The sequence below is a fragment of the Larimichthys crocea genome, chromosome XI, assembly GCF_000972845.2.
Source record: "Larimichthys crocea isolate SSNF chromosome XI, L_crocea_2.0, whole genome shotgun sequence".
Lineage (NCBI taxonomy): Eukaryota > Metazoa > Chordata > Actinopteri > Sciaenidae > Larimichthys > Larimichthys crocea.
Genome location: NC_040021.1, coordinates 2,655,035 through 2,680,651, shown reverse-complemented (window position 1 = coordinate 2,680,651; position 25,617 = coordinate 2,655,035).

Here is a 25,617-nt window from a genome sequence, read left to right as displayed (position 1 = left end):
CCCCTTCAGAGTGTTTATCCAAGAAGACTTCCAGCCGTATTCAGTGGATCATAATCGCAGAGTGAGTCTTCACTGCTCCATCCTAATTTCAAGAGCGGCCCTCGCATCTCGGACTGTCAACCCCAACGAGCTCCGAGCTGCTGTTCTATTGCTGCACTCAAACAAACAGGTTACAACAGCAAATGCACTGTGAGTCACACAAAGTCTCTGGCAGTGGCACAGACCGAACTTTCTTTTGAAATGAAGATCAAAGCCGTGTCTGCAGCTCCAGTCAGGGCCTGGCGGTGCACAGAATATTCATGAATACGAGACATCTGTCAGCTACTAGACGGCGTTGCAGGCGAGGAGGGGAGGAGGTGACATTTGTCTCCCAACAATGAGGGATGGGCTTCAAATAGGGAAGTAAGTAAACATCCCGAGAGCAAATGCATGGGTGCTTTACATCAGCTCAGAGGGTGTTTTGTCTAATCAGGAGTTGAAAACAGAAAAGTGACTGCGAGGCTCTCCGTGTTTTAGCTCCTATGTGTTCTATGAATCATGACAGTTTTGCATAATACCTATTTTAATGTGTGAATCTGTCATTATTTATATGACCTCTTTTTTTCTAAAATGTTCATCTCCCTGCGTTTGCAGAACATTGTCCTTCCTCTAGGCACTGTGAGTTGAATTTAAAGTCACAAGCAATGTCACCACAGATTTAATTTTCATATTAATAAAGACCTTTTGCACACGTCCTCAGCTGTGCCTCGCTTTATAGCCTGGGATGGGGGTGAAAAGCGCAGGGGAAGGGGAAATAACAAGGATCACACGCTCCGGTTGCCATGGCACTTTGGGTCTGAGGGTCTGGGGCTGTAATTTATAGTGGAGGGTGGTCTGGCAGCGATGAGGCTACAAAGTGAAACCCACACCTGCTGGGAGGGTGGTTGTCTGGGGGATGCCAGGAGGTCTGGAGAGGTCACATCTGGAGCAGCACAACGTCCAGCAGTGACCATCCAAACACCTGTGATAGTATGAAAAGAGAAATGTCAGCTTTTCTCCCCTTGGATACCAGTTGATGCCAGTTTGCTATTTTATTTATCTTCAGCCAGTATGAGCTGGTTGTGCTTTTTAAACAGAGCTTAAATGTAGACAACCTCATATCTGTATTTAAGTTCTACTGGATCCCAGAAAGAATCCCTGATTTTAAAGTTTTTTGCGACATTTCATGTAGTAGTATAGCAGCAAATGACTATTCTCTGGTAAAGTCCAGTGGGTTCATCCGCAAATGGTCTGTGCTTTGTTCTGTGTGCAGCTGCTGAACATTTTTATCATCAATAAATTAAAGATCTATTTCGATCAAACCAGAGACCGGCGATTGTTGTAACAGTGGGCAGACTTACAAAGACAAAGTTATGGTGAGATTTATTCTGTGTCTCTTCAGTTTTATTGAGGTGTCAATGCGAGGATAATCTGCAGGGTAAATAATGGCTTTAGTCAATGGATTGTGGCAGTGAGTGATGGTGATATAACAGCTGTTTCTGCGTAAACTTAGGATCTTACTCTTTAACAAAAAGGTCGATCTGGAACACAGTGTTCCTGTAGGCCGACTCATCATTGTCCTTGATGAGGCCCGAGGAGCACGGTGTCATCAGCAAACTTGACCAGCTTGATGGATGAGCAGCTGGAGGTGCAGAGAAGAGATACGGGGAGAGGACATCCTTGTGGACCTCTGTTGTTTGGAGGATAAAGAGGCGGAATTGGCTGCCAGGCAGAAAGAAAACATGGTTCACCCACTAGAATGATCAAGTGAGCAAGCACATTATGATAACTGTCAGGTCAGGTTACCTGCAGTGATCCACAGAGAATTATCACCCAACTCACCACTTTCCCTTTTAAGCATCTTTTATTTAACTGCTTTAGTTTCTTGGTGCACACATGAAATGTTTTTACATCAAGCTTCACCACACACATCAGAGAGACACTAAAGAGCTAGATGTTTCCCTCAGGAGTCCATGAGACGATCAGAGCTAAAAGTTTGTAGTTTAATTTGATTCTACCTGTGTCTCTCTTTAAATTTAAATTGTTTTCAAAATTGCTGTTTTAATGATTTTAGATGACATTCTGATGTTTTATTAATTATTGGTTTTAATTTCTGTATATTTTTTTAAGTTAAATTTTCTTTTCTCTTTTTTATTTTTATTTCTATTGCTTGTCCTAATGTCCAATGTTTTTCCTTGCCTCTGTAAAGCACTGTGAATTGCATTGTGTATGAATGTACCTGCATGATTAGATGTAATGAGTAAACTTAACTTGAACTTGGTGACAACAAACACAATGTCATGTCAATGTCAGGGTGTCCTGGAGGCAGGTGGAGAAGACAGAACGGCAACTCTGCTGCTTCAGTTTTATCTGGCAACTATTGTTCTCCCTCTCTCTCTCTCTCTCTCTCTCTCTCTTCCCTCACTAGCACGACTGTCACCATCAATAAAGCCTAAAATGCTGAAAGAGGAAAAGAAAAGACGTGTTTAAATTAAAATTTAAAACACACCTTGAGCTTCTACAAGAAAACAAAGAGGCAGAGAGAGACAAACCCAGTGTATCTGTTTACATAAATACATAGCAGCCATATGTTTAATAAAAAAGACTCAGACAACCTTTGCCACTATGCTTATATAAATATATATAATGCTACACACCGTATGTATAATATTCAAACATTTCTGTATATTTGGAAGGCTTGTATAGTGTATAGAACTCTATGTATATCTTTAAGTTTTCTCTTTTATTTATATATATATATATGTGTTTTTCCTTAGTGTTGGGTCTTTCTGTGTGGAGTTTGTATGTCCTCCCCATGGGTTCTCTCCGGGTACTCCGGCCTCCTCCCACAGTGCAAAGACATTAACCTTAACAGGTTAATTGGTGACTCTAAATTGTCCGTAGGTAAGTGTGAGTGTGGTTGTTTGTCTCTATGTGTCCTGTGATGAACTGGTGACTTGTCCAGGGTGTAGCCCGCCTCTCACCCTAAGTCAGCTGGGATGGGTTCCAGCCCCACCGTGACCCTGATGAGGAGAAGCAGTTACAGGTAATGGATCTATTGCTCTTTTTGTTGTATGTGTGGTAAGTTGAGCTGCTGTGACAAGTGGATTTCCCTGGGGTAGAATCAATAAAATCTATCTAATCTTATCTTATCTTAAACCTAATTAATACTACTAATTTATCAAAAACTTTCAGATTTTATTAGATTGGATGAAAAACTGCCATTGGCTGCAAATGTTACATGAGAGAACACAAAGAAAAGTGAGTTTTAACTGTCGAGTTGATGCAAATGCATGATGAATACATAATTCAAAGTACCACACTCAAAATAAATGTTACCCACAGTTCATCGGTCTAAATACAAAAGATGCCAAAACAAAAGAAGAAAAAGAACAGTACAGTCTGTGCTTCAGGAATGTAACACTGCTATTATTTCTTATAGGTTTTAAAACATAAACACAATGCAAACGCTCACAATTCAAACGGCGTTGTTTAGCCATGCACATCTGCTACCTAAAGTAAGTCCTCCTATACAGGTATCCAGGTATCTTACTGTACATGCTCATGTATTTAGTATCACCTCCACATATACTTTTTTCTGAGACCTTAATGTTCAAATCACTGCATAGACTACCATTAGATGCAACATATTCTGAAATTTGTTCTAGTAGTTCATGGTCATCTTGTCTTTTTCACTCAGGGCCCAAGAGAAATCAACGGTGTCAACCATTTTCTTCTGGGAGATCCAGCTTATCCTCTTATGGATTGGCTGATCAAAGGGTACACCCATTCCCCACGCATCACCCCTGAGCAGGAGTCATTTTATGTGTACTTAAGCTCTGCAAGGACCACTGTCGAGATCGTCTTCGGGAGACTGAAGTCACACTGGTGGAGTTCAGGGGCTGTGGGATGCGGGTGCTGGTAGCCTCAGGCTCCTGAGTTCCTTTCAAAAGCAACCATGTTGTTACTGCCCTGCATAATGGTGGTCTGCAACCGCTCCTGCCGCTCATCATTTTCCCTCAGCTGCTGTCTCCAAAACTCCCTCATTTCACCCATCTGTTGGCATATTAGAGTGACATCTCCTGTATGCCCCTGCCGCCTCTGACAAGGTTGCTAGGCACTTGTCCCTGAAGAAAGAATTGGTGTAAAACTTATTACTTGTCGTGGCGTGGGTATATGTTACAACAGAAAGTAGCATTGGTTGGTGCAGCCAGAATATTGCAGAACTTACCTGGTGACACAGAGTTCCTCTGCAGTGGGGAACTGCTCCTTGTGCTTTCAGCTGACCAAGGAGAGTCATCTTGGCCTTGCTGTGTCGTGCTGACTATTGTGTCATCGAGGCCCCCCATCTCCGTTGTCATTTCTTCCCCCATCTCTGTTGTTGTGTCTTCCCCAAACTCTGTTGCTGCTTCTACAGAGGGTTACACAGATGATTTAAACAATGTTTTTATATCAGAAAGATGGATTTATTTTGTCTAGTAGTCTGAACAATCATATTATTGGTTCCATATTACATTCTTTGCAAGTATTATCATGACTTTCATTGAACTGGGTGATAATTTTTACTTCATGTTTCATAAACTTGTACTTTATATGTTATTGGTAGTCAAACAATACCTGAGAAGTTGCATTGAATAACCCCACACCCCCCGCCCGCTGGAAGGATACAAACAGTCTTTTGAACAATAGGCCACCTAGCATGAGGCTTCTAGGTAGGCTCAAGAGAAGGTTATAGCAACTAAGTTAGCAACTCACCTTGGTCGGCTGCCTCGAAACCGATATCCACCCTGTGTTGTCCGGCTTGGGACAAAGGTTTAGATCATCTAAAAGGTCATAGAACAGACAACTGACCCGCTGCTCTCCACTTCTCGTGTTGTTCTGCTTGGTGCCATTGTATGCCTTTCTTATGTTCTTCCATTTTATTCTGATCTGCTCCGGCGTCCTGATGAAGCCTTCTTCTGCCGTGGTTTTGGAAATCTTTTTGAAAAGTTCTGCGTTCCTTGTTTTGCGCCCATCCATACATTTTAAGATGTGCAACTCTTGTACTTGGTTGAGCATGAACCGGGTCTCCTCGTCCATCCAGAAGTGTGTTGTTGAAGCCATGGTGTCAATTCACTTTTTCGGGAAACAACACCACTATTTAATACGACGTCTCCTTTCACTTCCAGGTGAAAGCCCCAGCATAAATTCTCGAGCATGTACAGAATGCAAAATCCGATTTAGATCCGATTGCATTAAAATGCCGACTATGAACGAATTATCTGGGTGTTCTTCTCCGATTTTGAGACGTCCGTTATGGTCCGAAGTAGGTCTGAAGTAGGTCAGACTAAGGTGTTTACAAGCATTTTTAAAGTCCAAACTATGTCTGATTCGATCAGAAATTCAAATTTTTGCTGCATGTAAACGTATTGATTGATGGCGAGCCACAGCCCAGAGGAGAACTAGAGATACGGGGCCTACAGAGGACTGAGAGCTTGGAATTCGGCACTTCATTACACACATACACGCCACCAACCGTGCAGTAGAAACAAACTCTTTTCTCTTCCTCAGTGGATCTGAATAGAACTAAAACTGAAACCGATTTGAAGCGGGGAAAATTTTGAACTTTAAATCACAGCTGTGAGTTTTTTTTATTTTTCTACACACCCGGGTAAGATTTGTGTCAGAGTGCATTTCTATATGTTTGGCTTATCCTTCCCATCCTTGCATGAAAAGGGAAGTGTTTTTGTTTTTTTAAAGAAAGTACAACTGTGTCTGAGTCATTCCTGGTGTATTGTTTGGTTAATCTTGGGCTCCGTAGTCGGACAAAGAACTTCTGACCCCATAAGTAATCATTACATCCAGTAATCCATTTCTGTTCCTCATCTCTAAAGGGTTACATCGGTGTGTATCTCTGTGCCATAGAGCTCCATTGTTGTCCAAAAACTATTAAAAACACATCAGTGATCCACAATGTGCACTGACCTGCTCTGCCATTATCATGAACACACACACACTGTGGTTTATTTTGAATTAGTGTTGCATAATGATAAACTAAATAGGCCTACATTCAATTACTAGGGAAGCCAATGTGTATCAATCCACCTGTGAAAATAGTTCACAGCCAATGCTTGAGGGGTAGTGACTAAACTCCACAGTGCCCAGATGTTTTAGGAAATGACTGAGCCTTTGTATAAAATGAAGTTATATATTTGAGACTTACATCTTCAGAAGGAACAAATAGACTTTGGACTGAGAGCCACAGACAGGAAGAAGTCAGAAAGTATTGAGAGGCAGTTTGTGATTGATTTTTATTCTTTATTTGATGATTTTATTCTTTTCATGGGATCTTTTGACCGTTTTGAGATATATTAAAATATCAAACCTCCACTGGGAATAAATGCCACAAGACACAGAGTGAAACTCAGCTGTCTGTCTCTCTCTTGTTGCATGAACTCTCCATGTTATTTTGCATCTGTTGACGTGCGCCTTTGACGTTATTTCACGTCTCATGTCTGGGTAATTGATGGTGACAGTGTCAGGAGACTTGAGACCAAATAAAATCATATCACAGCGAAGTGGTAGTTGCCAAACTGCCTCGTCATGGTATGAATATTTCATAGGCGTACACAAACAGCATGACATGGGGGTACACAATACTCCTGTTACTTTTTCATAAGTTAATTATTCGCACTAAGCAATTAGAATTTCTGATTAGGTAAACAATGAGCATGAAATGAGTTTTCCCAAACCTTTGCATCCCCAACATATGTGTCCCTGCTGAGAAAAAACAGAATGAATTGTTTATGCGTCACCTCCATATAAAGACCTCAAGTGTGTCAGCTTCCTCTGCCAGTATAAGCAAACACTGTTCAAGCTTAAAGAAGTGCAGGGGTGAGGACAAGGGGAAATGCAATCAGGATTTATACGCAATTCAATGCACAGAGGCTAATTACCACCAAACTTACTCACCCATCAGTCTATTTAGAGCTGCTAAGTGCTGCAGCGTTTTAGCACTGTGCTGCACTACGACGGCGACGTTGTTTTCTGTGGGGTTTTTTAAAGACGTAGAACCAAACACAAATTCATCAAGTATGTGCATCCATCCATACATTCACACAACATTTGACCTCTGTGCCAAATTTCAGCCTCGTAGAGCGAAAACTGTGGATGCCAAAGGGGAAATGTTTGCGGAGCGACCAACAAAGTAAATTAAAGTGCTAAAAAAATATACTGTTTAGAAGAACAAAAATGTTTGCTTTGTTCCATGAATCGGTGGGAGTTAACACATTGTTCTTTTAAAGTATATGACAACACTCTACATCCACTCTATCAGCTCTGTGAGGCTGCAATCAGGCCCAGTGGTGATTACAGTTAAATGATATCATGCAGCATGTTTACATGCAGGCCTAATGTTTGAATCTCAGTTTAGTGTGTTAGCTTGCCAACATTTGGTAATGATGACTAAATACAAAGTACAGCTTAGGCTGATGATGCTATTAGTTTTGTACTCAGTCAGTTGTAAGCATCAACCTATGAGACTGTGAAGGCAATGAAGCCAGACAGTGCAGAAACATAAACATCATTTAATAAATTTTAAATCATTTAAATCATTTAATGAATTTTTGTACAACTCACCTGTTCAGATGATATTAAGGCTTAAAGTTATGCAGAATAAACAGTGTGGACGCTTTGATTGACAGGTGGGTGCCATCCCAGGTGGCTTGTTTGAGCAACCAGGCTTCATTCAGCCCACCTCAGCAGAGCCAGGACTGTCAAGATGGCGGCATCCAGAGCCACCACACTGAGCTTCACAGCGGCTCTACGCAAACCTGTACGTGATGTCACTCTATGTTTTATACAGTCATTCTTTTACCACGTTCAATAATCACATTAATAAATGTTTTTCAATCATTGTCACTTATGTACAAAATCAGATCTTATTTATTTTTCTTTTGCAGTGACCAACAGTCTCCCCTGTCTGTCCATTCAGGCCAGTTACATACATGAATAAAAACACTTTACACACAACAAGATAATGGAGTGCCATGTTACCATCTTGCCATTCACTCATTGTGATTGGATATGACAAACACAGGCAGAAGGATTCACACTCTAACATTAATTGATGAAAATTATGATGACTGTAAGGCACCTAATGCTTCAATAGAAAAATACTGTTAAAAACTGTCCATGATGCAGCCTGTGAGCAGACAGAAAACACTCCACTCAAACCACTCCTCGCCCTCTCACAAGCTCTCTGCTCCCTCTTGCGCAGCAGGCGTCAAATATACAAGCAGACAGCTCATTCCATAAATGTCCTGTCTGAATGAAGCTGTAAAGGATTTTAATGTTAAAGACACATATTTCTGTAATGCTGTTATTTTAACAAGTAGATATTCCATGTCTGAAAAGGGTTCTAAAACTAAATATTGGACAAGATGAAATTTGACCTGATGTTAATGCTCGATGATAGGGGGATCAAATGATTTATCCTCAGGGACCTTGAATATCTGCACCCAATTTTGTGGCAGTCCATTAAACTGTTATTTAGTTTACTTGCAAACTACCTCATGGTGGTGTGAGATAAAATGTTGGATCATGATAAAGACTGATTCACCCTCTTGGGACCATGAAAATGTATTCAACAGTTAAGATATTTCAATCTGCATCGACATACGGACTAACTGAGCACCACTTGGTGCTTGAAAAGCAATAATCTTTTTCATCATCATCTTCTGAGAGTACATTTCATTATTTTCACAACCTTTCCTTGAGATGAATGTTTGATGACAGGGTTCACCAAAGTCTGTTAGAATCATCCTCCTTGGGTGCTGCTGGGTGTGGCCTCTGGTTCTCCTTCTCACCTGCCTGATCACCACGACATAGATCCCATCATCCTATCAACCTGTGCAGGACAAAACACCAGTTCAACCTCCCAGACGCCGCCATCATTCAGTCATACAGTCTCGCTCCTTGTAACTTCTGCCAGCCACTCTGGATAACCCTCACCCAGGATTCACCCAGTCATGTCCTTTGAGATTGCACTGAAAATATCCCTGATTCAACTGATCTTGGTCTTTGGCTTGTTTTTGCATTTTGAGTCTGTAACCGTTCAACAGAACATCTTCATCATTTTCATCTCAATAATCAACTTTTTTTTTTCATAGAGCATAATCATTATTTGCTTGAAAATACCACTATAATTAAATCTAATTGTTTATTATTTGATTTCTTTAGAGGGGAACAAAAATGTATTATTATTAAAATGACTCTCTGCCAGACAGTTTGTCGAAGAGGCTGCCCGAATACAATGACACAAAAGGGTACATCGCAACTCTAAAAGTTATTCGAGACAATTTTGTGTTCTCTGTTGTTTTCTTCACTTTGTACACAGATCACAGTGTAAAATTCTCAAAGCTCCAGCATCCTGCAGTGATTGTACTGTCTTTTGATCTAGATTATAAGGCTTTGCACAAACACTCTAGTGGTTTAATAGTGGTTCTCTCCTGCTTGAATCTAAGATATAATACAATAAGACATATGGGTAAAGATCAAAGCGTGCATGAAAATGTTGTCTGAATCCAGGGAAAGAGAAATTGTGTCCACTTGGCTGAAAGAACTTTTAGCAACAGCTTTTTTTTTTTTTTTTCCTGTGACCAGTCAGACTATAACTCTAATTAACACTGAACTACCCAGGAAGATGGTGTCACAGTACATCCACCTTCTCTCAGCAGTCCGCCCACCTCCTAAACTCCCATTTAAACACTGGACATTGCAGTGTGAATTCTAACAAGGAGAAGATCTCTTTAATTCCGCAACAGGCACATTCCTCCGGTGTTCCTGCTTCTTATTTCCTCATTGGTTTGATGTATATGCATGAGGAAGCATTGCATCAACCTCAGTGGCAAAATTACCCGTAGAGGACCAAGGTCTGATATGACAGGTCACCCGTCACATTCGTATTCATGAGCAGTTAAATGAATGCATTGATGAATAAATGCATAACAAGAATCCGCTAAATTGTTGCGTAAATGTCAAAGGATGCGTGATCTGCTGAAGCTTTTGTGATTTCAATTCGCAAGGGAGCGAGCGGGCTGATTGGCTGTGGAATGGTGTAAATGGAGAACAACTACGAGTTCAATAGAAAACTGCAGCGAGCTGCAGAGCTCACACTGTGATGAGGATATTATTAGTTGGTTTTGAAATGTGCATGTTGAATGTACAGAGCGTGGAAGGGCTTTTGGAGCAGACTTCTGAGGGATCCTACCTGCAGCCGACTGTCTGGAGAGCAGCATGAGATTGTACACAGACTGTGCTGTTATTCAGCGTGTTATCACCCTGTTTAGTCCTTTGTGTCTGCTGGGATGGAGACATAAGGACTGTGCGAAACATCCAAAAGCAATCTGCTTTAACAAGATGGCTCAGTTTGTATACACGCTTATCACCGAGCCAGGCAGCGGGACCGGCGTTTGACTGTTATTATTCATGATACAAGATGCCTTTGATCTGGGCTCTGGCGCTCTTGCAGAACCCAGCATAACCTTCATGCAACAGTTTCTCTCAGACACGGATCACACGAAACCTCACGTTGCCAAGGCCACTTCTTTAACGAGACGTGAGCTTTCATGTTACTCATGGTAACCGCTGCGTCGAAGTCCAACCAAATGTCATCCCTGCATTTAGTCCAAAATGATTTTCAAAGAGGTCTCAGATTTAACGTTGACAGTTTTTCAGGACTGAAAGGAAGAAGAAAAAAGAAGGAGACACAATGTGGACATGCATACATATGAAACAGTGCTTTAACCTCCAAGACGTGGAGTGCCGGGTACATGTTTGATTGACAGCTGAGCTGGCAAGGACACAGAGACGTAATGTAAACAAACGCAATTCAGGACAGACAGTGTGCTGTTAGCAGCCTTAGAATGAGAAACACTAATGAAACTTTTCATTTCAACATTGTTGTTCTTTGAAACACGAAACCTGATAGAAACATACAGTGTGCATCTTTTTAATGAGATAACTTGGTTGTAACTATCATTTTCTCTTGTTGACATCACCTTGCTTATGAGCAGCTTAGTGGGAAAAACAGTTGAGTGAGTTGTAATCTTCTTTCACATTTTAATGAACTGCTACAGAGACAACAAAGTATCTCATTTAGATCATTAAAAGCTAGCACCGAGGGCAGCCACCTTTGAATAATGCTTTGTGCTGACACCGGAATAGAAAGGGCAACAAGAATTTTTGTCCCCCCACTTTCTATGTTGGCGATAAGGCGTCCACATCCCAACACCATGTTACAGTGTAATGTAGTGGTCATTTCAGTGATTCATCATCCCCATTGGTATCAACATAAGGTCGTCACTGTCCAGAGATCAGTGGGGAAGCTTTACTCTGTCACAGGTCATGTAACTCGTGGTGAATGCTAACAGCCAGGTAGATGCTGGCATTTCTTTCTAGTTAGTTAGGTAAGTAAGTTTGGAAAATGTATCATGAATGGATTTGTTTTTAAACCAGAAGAGGTGCCAAATGGATGACAACTTTTCAACAATAATTGGCTGACAGTGCTGCTTTGAAAACATCAAATAATTAATTTGAATATATTTTTAATAGTCAGGTTGATTTGGAAACTGTGCTGAGAGCTGAGTTTTGTTCATGTGGCCTTGGTTACTATTCCATCCTCCCTCTCACTGTGGTCCAATCTACTGCCGATGACTTTTGACTTCTAAGCTGTTGTGGTCTGCAGACTAAAATGTCGTTTTAGTACAACTCAGGAAAATGGCTCTGCTCCGGAACAACAGCGTACTCCGCCATCCGCCAACTCATTCATAATCCATTTGTGATGTACACTGCCGGACACCGAGCGATGCGCAAACGCACGAGATCTTGCGAATTCATGCATAATCGTGTGATATTGCTGGCTGTAGTCTGTTTGACTCCTGCATCATAAATGATGGTTAATTTTGGACCTCCAGAATCAACTAATCCTCATCCATGGTGTCGACGGGGTGAAAAGACGCCTGAAAACCTCTGACCTGTTGACTTCAGGTCTACTGTAGCAACATGGTGTTTCAAAATGGCGGCCTCCAAGAAAAAGGACCAGCTCCCACTGTAGATTTAAAACAAAAACAAAAATATTCTCATTTTCAGGTGAGTATACATGCATGTTTAATGAACGCTCCAAATCTTACACAATGCACCTTTAACTAGCTCTCTCTCTCATTTTCCACATCTATTGCTTTCAATATGTTTGTGAATGAAGGACTTGTGCATTCAACTAACCCATAGCAGCCTAACGTGTGCTATTTCTAGCTCTATTTATTGTGTATGCCTTCACAATGGAATTCTGACACAGATTTGAGCCCCACCACTGTACAGATTATAGTTTAGCCAAACAGCCAACCACTGCTACTGATTCCTTAGTATGTTGTAGTAGTACAAAGGCAGTAGGCTAGTCTGGGATTGAAAGGAAATTAATGTGAAAAATACAGCGCATGTATTCAGTGCCATGGACATCAGTATGCTGATACTGTAGTTCTCATAGATAGATAGATGGACTGTATTTCAACTAGAATGCTAGCATGAATTCTTTTTGTTTTTTTGACTCAGTTGCTTGTGATTATTTGCTGTGAACAATATAACTTATAATTTAGAAGAAGCTATGTAATTTGGTAGGCCTCTAATTATGAGAAGAATGGAGAAAGGAAGGTTGTGAGAAAGTTGTTCGTTAGACTTTGTCTACATTTCAGCAAAAGAACCTCTGTCAGACATTTTTTCAGATAATGTTGCAATTTAATAGATGGAGGTGTTGACAGAGTGTGGAAGTGGCTTTTTTTTTCTTCTGACACATTACTGTCAACACCTGTTTGAATGAAGCTGTGCTTGACTTGCTGAGATTTGTTACAAATCATAGAGCTGTTTTTCTGTTAGAAAAAGAATTAGAAAATCTAGAAGGAGACCAAATCGCATTCCATCTGATTCATGTCTGGACAGACGGCCTGAGGGCTTCATTGGGTAATGAAGGACATGTCATTTACAAAACAGATCTGTATGCTAATAATTTCAGCTGGACTATAACTATCAAGCCTTAAAGTTGCCTGACATACTTGACATTCAGCGTGCCATCTCCCCGATCCTTTAAAATTAATCAACCTCTTCGGTTCAGCTTTTGTTTGTTTGGATTTTGTCTGGATGGAAATGAGTTTTTTTTTTTAAGATGATTAATGCAGAATTGTGTCTGCAGGTGTCAGTATAAGGCTTGCACTGCAACACTCAAAGTTAAATCTGTATCATTTCATTGTTTTTTTTATGTCAGAGTTGAGTTCTGGAGACATGGATCAAACGGTTCCCTGAATTTTAGGAGGCACTGCCAAAGTCCTGATATGAGGATCCTCCCGTGAGAGGGGGGGACGGAAGACTGGAATGCCCACTAACTGATAAAAGTGACTGCTGTACTGTAGCATCCTCCCATGTCCTGTAATTGCTCATGGCAGACAGGCCAGACTCTATATCTGTGGGTGTACACAGATCTTCAATCAATAGCAATTACGAAGTCACATAGTTGATTGCTGACCTCAGTGACTAACGGAGTGTGTGTCGATGTGTGTCATGTTTCTCCTCGGGTCAACATGCCATTACGGCGCTGTGCAGAAGCTCATTTGTTGAAATAAAGCAGATTAGTCCATTATTGAGACTAACAACACACACACAGACTACCAGGGTGGCAAAACAGCAGTGAGTCTGGACTGCTGGATTCATCAAACAGAATTACAGTGATAATCTGCAGTTTTGTGATATCAATACACGTCCATTATGCTGCACTCTAATGCAGCTTGATGCACGGCAGCGTTTTTAAAAACCAACGGCCAGTTTCCTGGATGTAATTCAAGCCTGTATCCCTGGACCAAAGTGAAACTCCAAATTCAGTGCGAAGGTGCCCTGCAGGGTTTTTATTGTAACCAAACATGGTTTTATTTATATTCAACGTTTTGCACTAAAACTATGTGCATCCCTGAGGCCTGTTCAGCAGATCTGTTGAAAGCATTCTCTGCCTTATGAAACTCTATGAAACCATCTTTAAAAGTAGTTTTTATTAGTTAGGTGCATTGTTTATGTCTAGACTTAGAGTCTGCAGAGGAATACATGCATATAAAAGAGAAACTGCAAACATGAAATACAGTCACCACATGTAGCCATTATCACTATAAATCATTCTCAAAATGAATAAATACTGTTACTTAGCTCAGTTGGTAGAGCATCCGCCCCATGTACAAAGGCTCAGTCCTTGCTGGAAGCCCAAGGTTTGAATCCGACCTGTGGCTCTTTCCCGCATGTCATTCCCCATCTCTCTCTCCACACATTCCTGTCACTCTTCAGCTGTCTCTGTCAAAATAAAGCTTGAAAAGTCCAAAAAAATTATCTTTAATTAAAAAAAAATGAATACTTCAGTTGCAACCACACTCTTATGTATGAAAGGGTGGAACTCCATCCATCCATGTCTGCTACAGTTTTTATCACTACTAATTGAGGGATACAAAGATCCAACATAAAGGGGATTTTAGTTCGTTTTAGATAAGTCTATCTAAACACAGCTGAAGCAGTGCCCTAGTGCCAAATCTTCCAGGCTTCTCGCAGCAGTGTAATGTTTATAAAAGGGCTCACCTGCCACCACATGATATCTCACATTAGTGTCACAAGCACAGCGTGTGTTCATATTTAGTGTTTGAATCTTCAGAAAGTTCTTTGCTGTTCAAAAAAAGATTGCTTTGTCTTTTTATTGGATTTTGGATTAGAATGCACAGTCGTGGTTCCCATAGTATGAATCGTACATGTCGATCCCCGATTTTTCCTCTAGCGCCACCAGCAGGTGGAAGTTTTCACATTCCTACATACAAACATATAGAGTGAATAAGAAAACAAAATGGTTTATTGTCAGGTAGATTTTCACATTTCACATTGGTACATATCAGGTCCCCACAGGGCAAGATTAGTGTTCATTTTCATGTTTTCATGACATATGTCACCTATACTCCAGTATCTGCGCCAACAATGACACAAATTCATGTTTTCAGTATTTTCAGGTATTCTTCATGGTATTATAGAGTTTGTCATTTCCTAATAAACAATAAAAACATTTCCTGTTGGATACAGTCAATCAATATCCATGACAAGTCCCTTTATATCTGACCATTTTTATAGAAAACATGCAGTATAAGGCAGATAAAAATCAAGTACTTGACGATTTAAATAAAATACAATATTTAGGATTATGGGCCATAACAGATATCTTGGTAAACTGACTTCCCTGGAGTCATGAGGTTGGACGGCAATTCACCCATCACCAGCCTATAACCCCTGATAAAACCACAACTTTGTTTTCATGCTTTGGTTTTTGTTTGAATCAAAGAAACAAGATATGACATGTTAATTTGTGAGCTTCAGAGCTGCTGATAGGTGGACTTTGTTACCTTCCAACAGAGGCGATCTAGCCTTTACAGATACAAGAAGCAAATGAGCGGATTTACCAAAATGTCAACAGTCAAAGCACCTCTGCTCAACACCAGTCCAACTGCTAAAGTCTGTGTGATCCTCAGGCTCTTTCTGTGATCACTTATTTCCTGTTCCAAAAAACAGCCAGTCATTACACACATCCTGTTCCTGACAGCACGAGCAGCACCTGCACAGTGTTCTGTGCTCCGCTGTATTGAAACAAACAATAAGCGATCGCAGAGGCTTTCACTTTCTAAGACCAAGAGGTGTGAAACATTCAATCTGTTCAATCACTCTCTTTACTAGATAGTGGCAGTAATGGAAAGCTTTTTTTTTCTCTCCCTGTAAACTCGAAGGCGGAAATGGCCTCGAGATGACCTATTATTTTCAGCTGTAAAATGCATAAAAATGTGCAAAGAAAATAAAATTTCATTGCAGGTTTTTATAGGCTGTTTTTATGCAGCTGTGGTCAGAGAGAGCCTCCATCATCATGGCGTGAGGATGACATTTACTGGTCGATAGCTGATCTTAATAAAAGTCCCAGTATTGACAAACCGATATATCAGCCTGGATCACATAAGCTGCAGCATTTTGACTGTGTTTGGGTCTGTGTGGTACAAGGCTTTGTATAGAGCCTGTACACTCATGGTAAATAATGCAGCCGGACCTCACACAGCTGCCTCAGATGTGGTCAGCCGGTGTGTGTGTGTGTGTGTGTGTGTGTGTGTGTGTGTGTGTGTGTGTGGGTGACCGGGGTTTTTCCTGTGTTGCAGTAGCACACTTTTAAGCCCTGGAGAGACACACAACCTGCTATGCTTCAGTCCCAGCCCCCCTCAGCTGTCTCTCTTCAGCCTTAGTGGACATGGCAGCCTGCTCACAAGCATTTTCCTCCACAGGGACATTTACCCCCCCCACACACACATACACACACACACACACATTCCCGACAGCACTCTCCCTGCCCCGGCTCGGATCAAAGCCATCCACACGGTAAATAAACATATCAAAATGGCCAACAAAAGAGGCGGTAACTGCTGGAGGAACAAAGTGTGGGCTCTTGGCTACGGGATCACAGGCGGGAGGACTGATGGCCTGTGTGAAGATGTGAACGTGCAGAGAGGCTTCGGTTATGAAGACCGCCAACAATGATGTCATCTGCACCAGCAAGCACTCATTGGAGAATAAAATACGTGATATAAAGTATCTATGTACAGGGAGCCGGCTTTGAAATGGACCCTGAAGTCGACAACAAAGAGTCCTCAAGGAGCTCTTAGTGCAAAATAAGCATTTGATGATTTGATGGACAGGTAGAGGAGGACGGGGTGGTGTATATTTGTGCCCGTACATCTTTTCTGCTGAATACATTCATATGTAAAGGAATGGTTCATAGTTTGTTTGAGTAATAGACCTACATACATTTACTTTGCCTCAGAGAGTGAGATGAGACAGTTTAAATCAGTGTCTTGATTAGGTTAGCATGAAGACTGGAAGCAAGTGGAAAGAGACTTGAATTCACCCGCCTGATTATTAATGGCTCTATTTTTTTTAAATTGATAATAGCTTAACACTGAAAAATCATACTGAATTATAATTTAAACTTGTGGTTCTCAATTTCCTTCTGAAAATAGGCCACTCTGCCCCCAGCCCACAACGATTTATGAATCATAAACAATGATAGGCGAAGCAAAGAAAGGACCCCAGTTCAATTTTAATTAAAAAAAAACAAAAAAACAAGTATATATTCTACAAAGCATATATTATTAGAAAACACAATACTTAACATGATACATGGTGTACTGTATAAATGACATGTAGTCCTGGTGCATACAGGTTTACTGTATGTCTTTAGCTGCCCTTTAAATGAGTCCACAGAACCAGCACGTCACTTTGTGGCTGTGTTTTGGTCCGTTCTCCATGTGACATTAAATCCTGCCAGGAGTGTTTCAGAAGTGTTTTGCCCACCAGACTTTGTTAATTTGCTCAGTAGTGCTTCTTATGGTGTTAGAATCATTGATGACAACCACCACGATTAGTTCTGGCATTCGTGGCAACATGCTGCGTCCATGTCTGGTGGAATTTGGCTGTTCAGACACAAGCAGAGCAGTCCAAAGTTAACGCAGCAATGAGTCACTGAAGAGATCTATGTCAAGTCAGACTGTCAATTTGCATCATCAAGCATTTTCAGTTCAAACTGCAGATCTCAGTATATTCATATTGCTTATGTCAAAGATACAAGGTTTGGTCAGCTTCCTAACATGGGTGTTGGATGAAGAGGATTAATCGATTGTTACCCCTTAATTCCAGCAGAGAAGGAAAGAGGCCCAATACTTGATGATCATCAGGGAACCTTATCTGAAGCAAGAACTAGAACCTCCATCTTATCAGGATTGAGCTGCAAAAAGTTTTCTGCCGTCCAGACCCTGATAGCGTTCAGACAGTCCAGATAACTTAAAAGCCTCAGTAGGTCTGAAAGAGAGGTGGAGTTGGATATCATCCACGAATAAATGATAAGCAGTATTGAATCTGTTTATGATCTGTCCCAAGGGCAGCAAATATAAAGAGAATAACAGAGTGAGCCCAGTGAAATAAAGGTCAGCATTAAAAGACTTTTATTTTCCCCACATAAATCATATTCATGCAACTTAGTATGACTCCGTATTCCCACACCCCACCTGCAGCGGTTTTGTACTCTGATATGAGAATCACTGATTTAAACAAATATTAATGTGTTTTTTAATAAAGCTGCTGACGTAGTTATCTCGCTGCAACATGTATCCAACGCAGCATCCACCTGGTTGGGGGTGATCATTGTCACTCCCTGCTGCACCGAGCTTCTCATGAGGAGTGACGATCATGAGCTCAAAATGTGTTGGACTAAATCTTTGAACAACCACTTAAGTATTTGGAGGAATACGATACTTTTATCCCGCTTTCATGGAACGTCAATAAAGTGAATCACAGCTGTAGCAAATTTAGATATCTTAACTGCTGCAGCTACTGGAACAGAAAACTATAGAACTGACTTGAGTCTGAAGGTTAAAGCACTTCATTTATTTTCTACTTTAAAACAAAGTTTAAACCTGGTGCTCGGTCTACATAAGGACGCTTCAGTCGTTTCTTTCACAGGCATCAATTGTGTCAGGTGTTCAAACATTTGTGCTCTATGAAAAACAAATAATTACTTACAGAAGCATGATGCTATTTGATGAATCATACTGTAGTTAGCCACTGTTAATGTTGTCAAAGCATCTGAGCCTCACCACTGACTGCCTGTTTGATTGTGTGCTTTTGGACCTGTAAACGATGACTTTAGGTAGCACTTATTAAAACTTAAAGTATTACAGTCATTCAGGCCTATTTAGAAAGTCAACCTCTGATAAGTCCATAATATGCTGCCCTGATTTTTTGACATTGTGTTATGTAGGCTAAGTACCCAACTGATTTTTCTTTCGATAACAAATGAATCCTGGTGAAGACTGAAATCAGCCTGCATGGTCGTGCCTTAGTACTTAGTAGTGTGCTGAAATGTTCTTGTTGTACTGTATTTTGAACAAGCAGCTGTGAAGGAAAGCCAATGCAGAAGTGTCAAAAACTGCAGTTCCTCTTCTCATCCACTTTAGGCTGGCTCCAGAAGTGAGTCAGTCTCCATAAGTCCCCATGTTGAAATGTCCAACTTCACAGCAGAAATAAACATGTTTACAGACTGGTACAAAAAACTGTTGTGGTCTCTATAGCTAATCAGCATTAGCATTAACAGCGTGGCCGCTTTGATTGACAGATGACAGATGCTGTTACCGATGGGTCCACCATTGATCCACATCTTTGCCAATTGTTAGATTAGCCCAGAGGTGGAGGAGACAGGACTACCAACATGGCGGTGGCCAGAGCGCCAAATTTTGAGCTTCAAAACTGCTCTTCAGAATCATGTGGGTGACATCACACATACACCGTCCATTCTTTATACTGTCAGTGGTTTTGAACACCTCTTAGTTATCTGCTGGGCTCTGTGACATTTAAACAAATGGCTAAAATTTTAATTAGACATCCACTCTCTGTCCATGGTGCTGAAATATGCAGCAAATAGATGAAGTTCAATTATATTTATATAGCACAGGAACATAAAAAGTGTTATCTCACTAACACTTTCCATACAGAGCAGGTCTAGACCGCACTCTTTATAACATTATTTACAGACTCAACAATTCTCACACAATGAAACTCGGCTGAAGGCTGTTTTCACTGCTCCCTCTAATATGAACATAAAGCATTGTGAGTGTGAGAGGGAGCTCTCTGTTGAAACAGTTTTCAAGAGCACAGTTGGACTTTGACATCACGTCACATTGGCTGAAACATCGCCCCTGGCTCACACGTAGCTGACAGAAAAGATATGCTTCAGTTTTATTCAGTACAGCCTACTGATTCCATCTGTCTCCAGTGTCTGTTTTCTTTCCTTTTCCATATGTAACTTCAGTGGTTGTGTATTGGGCTCTGAGCACTGTAAATGCAGGTGACCTATACATATTGCGGAGTATACATGTGGCCTGTGGAAGGTCTACTGAGCAAACTTTTGCTACTAACCTATACGTGACTCAGAAAACTGCTGGCCGAATGAAGATGAAGATGAATCCGTGGACTCCTGCTAGCCAGTCAGAAGTGATTCTCAGTCGTCATAGTATAACTTTACCACTGCTGTGACTTTACTGTGAGGCTGTAACTGTATGAGTGATATACTGAACAAACCTGGAAGATGTCTAGGAGATGGAGATATGCATCAAATACAAGCTTACATAATCGTGTGTGCCTTCATGTTCTTATTCACAGAAACTTTTATCTTCATAGCATGCCAACCGTCTTAGGTAAATCTGTTTGAGAGTTTCATACTGCCAAGGCTGACTCAATGTTGTTTTCTCCTGAAATCACACGAGCAGGTCTACAGTGCGCCGTGATCAATATAGAGGAGTATTACATGTTGCTTTTTAATTACATGCACTTGTGATGCCAATAACCTGGACTCCCCCATTTCATCATACCATAAATGAATTAGAGTTACTGGGAGAAGTAATGACTTTCAATAAAAGATCCAGAAATTCTGTGTTCAGCACTTTATTTCACCATGAAAGCAAATCAATTTATGAGCAGAATTCTTTAATGGGGAGTAATTGTACATGGTTTCTCTGTGCGGTTCTCAGCGTGACCCACAGACAGCAAGAAACAACGACTTAGCAGGATTAAATAGATGTATGATATCTACGAGGAGGGAAACAACACAATCCACGGTGATGTTTAAGAACCAAATCACTGCATGTGGTTGTCCAAACCATCAAAATTCCATCAGTCTGATCCGTCCTTCCGAGCATCGCATCGCCTTTCTGCTTAATATGCCAATGAAAGCTGGTTGATTCAATTCAGACACAGCCCCATGCCAAGCTCATGGCAAAGACCAGGGGCTGCTTTTATAGTTTCTGACAGGGAAATCAAAGATCAAGATGGAGTGCTGTACTAAATGGTAGCTCTTTATAATTACAGGGCAGGTGAGCTCCAGCCAGGCAGAAATAGTGGCTCGACTCATAGATGCACGGAAATTTGGCTTAATAATTAATGGAGCAGAACTGGCTCCCTGCAGAGGTGGGGAGAGACTATAGCTGTTAGAAAATACACTTCACTTATGATGAAATACCACCCAAGTCTAAAGACATATTTCCATCTGCCACACCCGTCATCCACCTCCGTCACCACAAGCGATCAGACCCCTCGCAAACTACTCAAAGGCTTCGTTAGCGTGAAATATACGACAAAAGAGCTTTTCACCTGCAGTGATCAATTAAAACTCACCACCGGTGCCATTAATAAACAGAGTTACAGCTCTGTGTTTTTTTATCTCTCCTGCTAGGGCACTTGTATCACAGAAAAGGAAAGTTCAGTGGTTTAACTAGTGGTATATTTCTATGAAATTTCTGCTCTGTGACAAATTAAAACAACAGCAGCAGAAAAGGAGCTCATAAAATCTGCCACATTTTGCTATGAAATTAGAGGAGAACATTTCTCTTTGGGTAAACATGTAGCAATAAAAGCAGGAAATAACCAACTAATGTCAGAGCAATTTCCTCTTATGAGCTTGCTGAAGTGCGGAGCTTGTTGTGACACGAGTGGAAATACCACATCTGTCCTCTGTGGCAAGCCGGAATCCACCATTAGACTCATAGCATGAAGAGTCATGCTGTTTCTCAACCTGTGTCACGCTGACGATAAAAGCAGACTTTGTGTGTTTTCAATTAAAATGATGCAAATGAAGCTTGATGTGTGCTGCGCATATGCATCCGCTTTAGGTCAACTATCTCGGGTGGATTTACTTTCAATTACATTATGTAATGAATCCATCAAGTGAAGTCAGACAAATTAATAAGAGCAAAACCGGGGAGCACTTTTGTGACTGCAAATTCAATATGAGCCCACATGACAGCCTGATATTTAATATTCTTTGTCACTGTGACAACAATGTTAAAGAACTATGGATGTTTTTCATTTCACTCAGTGTTGCACAGAGTACAGCTTTCACCCAAGAGACAATCTCATTGGCTGTGTAGTGAAAACAATGCTGAAGTGCCAAAAACTGCAGTTCCTCAAACGTCCACAAGGCTGGTTACAGAATAAGTCTCCATAAGCCCCCATGTTTAAATGTCCAACTTCACAGCAGAAAAAAAACATGTTTACAGCCTGGTACAAAAAACAGTTTTGGTCTCTATAGCTAATTTCCCCATTTATGACAACTGTACTGAGGGTGAATTTATATACAACTCACCTGTTCAAGACATATTAATGCTTAAAGTGATGCAGAATTTAGAGTGTGGCTTGTGGCTTGCTTCAGCCTGCCTCAGCTCTACCTCTGCTCCCATTTTTGGATTAGCCAGGAGGCAGCAGAGGCAGGACAGCCAAGATGGTGACGACCAGAGCCACCACACTGAGCTTCACAACAGTTCTTCAGAAACCTGTGGGTGACATCACAGAGACTACGTCTATGTTTTATAGAGTCTATGGTTTCACCACACAAAGCTAAGGATGTGTCAAGTGAGAACATGTTGTATGTTCTCGATAACTGTTTCATAATACTACACTGCTTCTCTTTTCATACTATTTCAAAACAGAATTGGTTTGTTTTATTTATTATCCAGAGCATTACCTCTTACATAACCTACCAGAGCACAGAGGTCTGTCTGAGCCCGGGTGGCAGAAAATTGAAGTTTTCACACAATTCCATGGAGGAAGATGGAGAGTGTCACCTGTGTGATCTGGGAGATGTAAAATATGAAATGCACTCTTTCTATTGCCCATTATATCACAACATATGACTGTCTGCTGAATGACCTGATTTATTTTCTGTTTCTAATGAATGTAAATGTTTTATTTCTCTCAGTTTGTGTTAAACAGTTTGTGTAGGAGGGCGATGTGTTAAAGGACCAGTCTGCACCTCTTTTGTGCCTCACAGCTGTATCAGCAGGATTGTGTATCTATTTAGTTTTTGCATTATTTTTATTTATTTATTACATGTGTGATGTATTATATATATATATATATATATATTTTGCTCTCATTATGTTTACTGCTCTTGTTTGTTATGTCTGTTGTGTCTTGTGAGCCCAAAGCAGGCTCCACACCTTTTGGTGCATGACACTTGAAAAATAAATTACCTTACCTACCACACCATGCTACAGAAGAGACACATGAATTATTATCAAATCAAAACATGGAGATCAGAGTTAAGATGGGTTCGAACAATAATGGTTTGTTATCATGCTGTGCATACATGATGATGTTACATGTTTTAGTTTGAGTATCAATACAACATACCAGTACATGCATGCAAATATACTGTACATGTGTTTACATGTACATGTACTGTATTGTATGAGTATTGTATGATCCACATATACAATATATATGTAAGTGTACATATGCAAATGTACAATTTGAATTAATTGTCTGGACAGGTCTGTGTTTGTATCATGAGAATGATTGGCCTAATAAACGACAGCTTAAGCCTGCACCATTTAGTCATCGCTAATCTCTTTTTGACAGTCAATCATCACTACATGGTTTTGTAAGTGTTTAAAAACAGTTCAATTTATTTGATCTCACAGCTAAATAACTTAATTCTATCTGCACCGTATGTAAAAACATCTCTAGAAGTCCATGTAGAGGGACGTGTATTTGAGTACATGTAAGTTTTATGAGTAATACAGATAAAGTAACATAAAAGAAAACATGTAAACTGATTCTCCCCTTCCACATGTGGTGAGAAATGTATTTATTACACTGTTAACCTTTACTGAATTGTACTGTGAATTATTTTGCTGTGCTCTCTGTATGTTGTAACTACTTGCTACAAGCGTCTCCAGAGAGTTGTGCAGCAGACTATGTACAAGAGGTTTCTGTGATAACCTTCGAGGCTTAAATAGGAAAAGGGTCAGATTCCCACCACGGCAAGATTCACTTGCCAGGATGAGAAATAACTGAACTTCAGTTTCTTATAAGTTAAAGGTTTCCAATCACGACAGACTCAAAGCATAAATGTATATTACTTGCTCCTTGTAATGATGTTCTTATGTATGTAACGTGTAAGTGTTGGGCCGTGGGTCTAACATCTTCTCTTGTTCAACAAGAATAGCTCAATGTCTGTCTTAACAATGGGACAACTGAACACTGACTTAACAATGTGAAACATCATATCACTCCACCAGTCTTCTATCAGCACTTATTTTACAGGCAAGGTGTACAATAAAATATAGTTCCTCTTCTAACTGAAAGAACAGAACACAACTAGTTATCATTAATTCAATTATGATAATTCTCTCACTAAACCTGAGCAAAATAAGATCATCTATGAAATAAATCTTCACAAAATATCATCTTACATTCTTTCCTGTCTATAGATGAAATGTTCTCATTTAAAGAAAAACAAACTCTCATCTTACACATATTACATGTGTATGCTCATCTTCTTAAAAACAGTGTTGGAGTAACTTTGTTTGTTGTTCATCTCTCACTAGAATTTCCACCACATCACCACAAGCTGTGTTTCGTTTTTTGACCTGTTTCTCTGTTCTCACCTCAAATTTCACTTCAGCATCTGGATGCACCAGATGTGATGGTCAAACACAGATCTTACACAAGTGTGATGCAGATACACAGAGAAGGGATCTTGTGTGCTGCGGTTAAACTTGTAAAACTAATAAATGGAGCATTTCATAAATTCTGGACTTTTCAATGAGAAGATGAGGAACAGATGTGGTTTTAATGCAGGAGAATTTAACATTTGTGGTGGGAGAACCATATCAGGAAAACAAATTACTCCAAGCAAGTCTTATGTCTTAAAGGTCCAGATTTAGTTGCATCTAGTGGTGTCATCGCTGCATTGCGATCTCCTCACATCACGCTCACCCCACTGTGTAAAGGGGAAACAACACTTGAAAGGCCCTGTCTAGAGTCAGGATTTAGTTTGTCTGTTCTGGGCTACTGTAGAAACATGGTGTATCAATATGGCGGCCTCCATGAAAGTGGACCCGCTCTCACTGTAGATATAAAAGCAGAATTTTTAAGTAACAAAACTTAAAAAAAAAATAAAATTTTAGGTCATTATATGTGTTATGAATATTATATTCCATGTCTGTCTTGTTCTGAAGATCGCTCTTACACACTGGACCTTTAAAACTTTTCTAGACAAGCTAATCGAAAACATTTATAGTAAACCAAAGTAAATATGCATTTATTGTTTACTTATTATTACTCTATTCTCTATAATTGCTAAACTGTATGTTAATTTTTGTATCCGACCTGCTGTGCACTGACTGAGATCTAAGTTACCTTAGCAATTAACATGAATTCATTCTTTAGAATGAATTAAAACATATATAACATATATATAAAACATATATTTCCCTGTGAATAGTGTCGAATCATTACCTGAAAAAATGTAAGCAAACACATTTTCTGTTCATAAATCTTAATTTTTCATCCAAGTCCCACTTTCATCCCCCCATTTCTCCATAAGGTCACACTACACTGGTCACAGCTGTCAATATCTGCTGTCTGTTGCTGATTTGCATTCACTTTATATATCTGTTATATGTTTGGGTG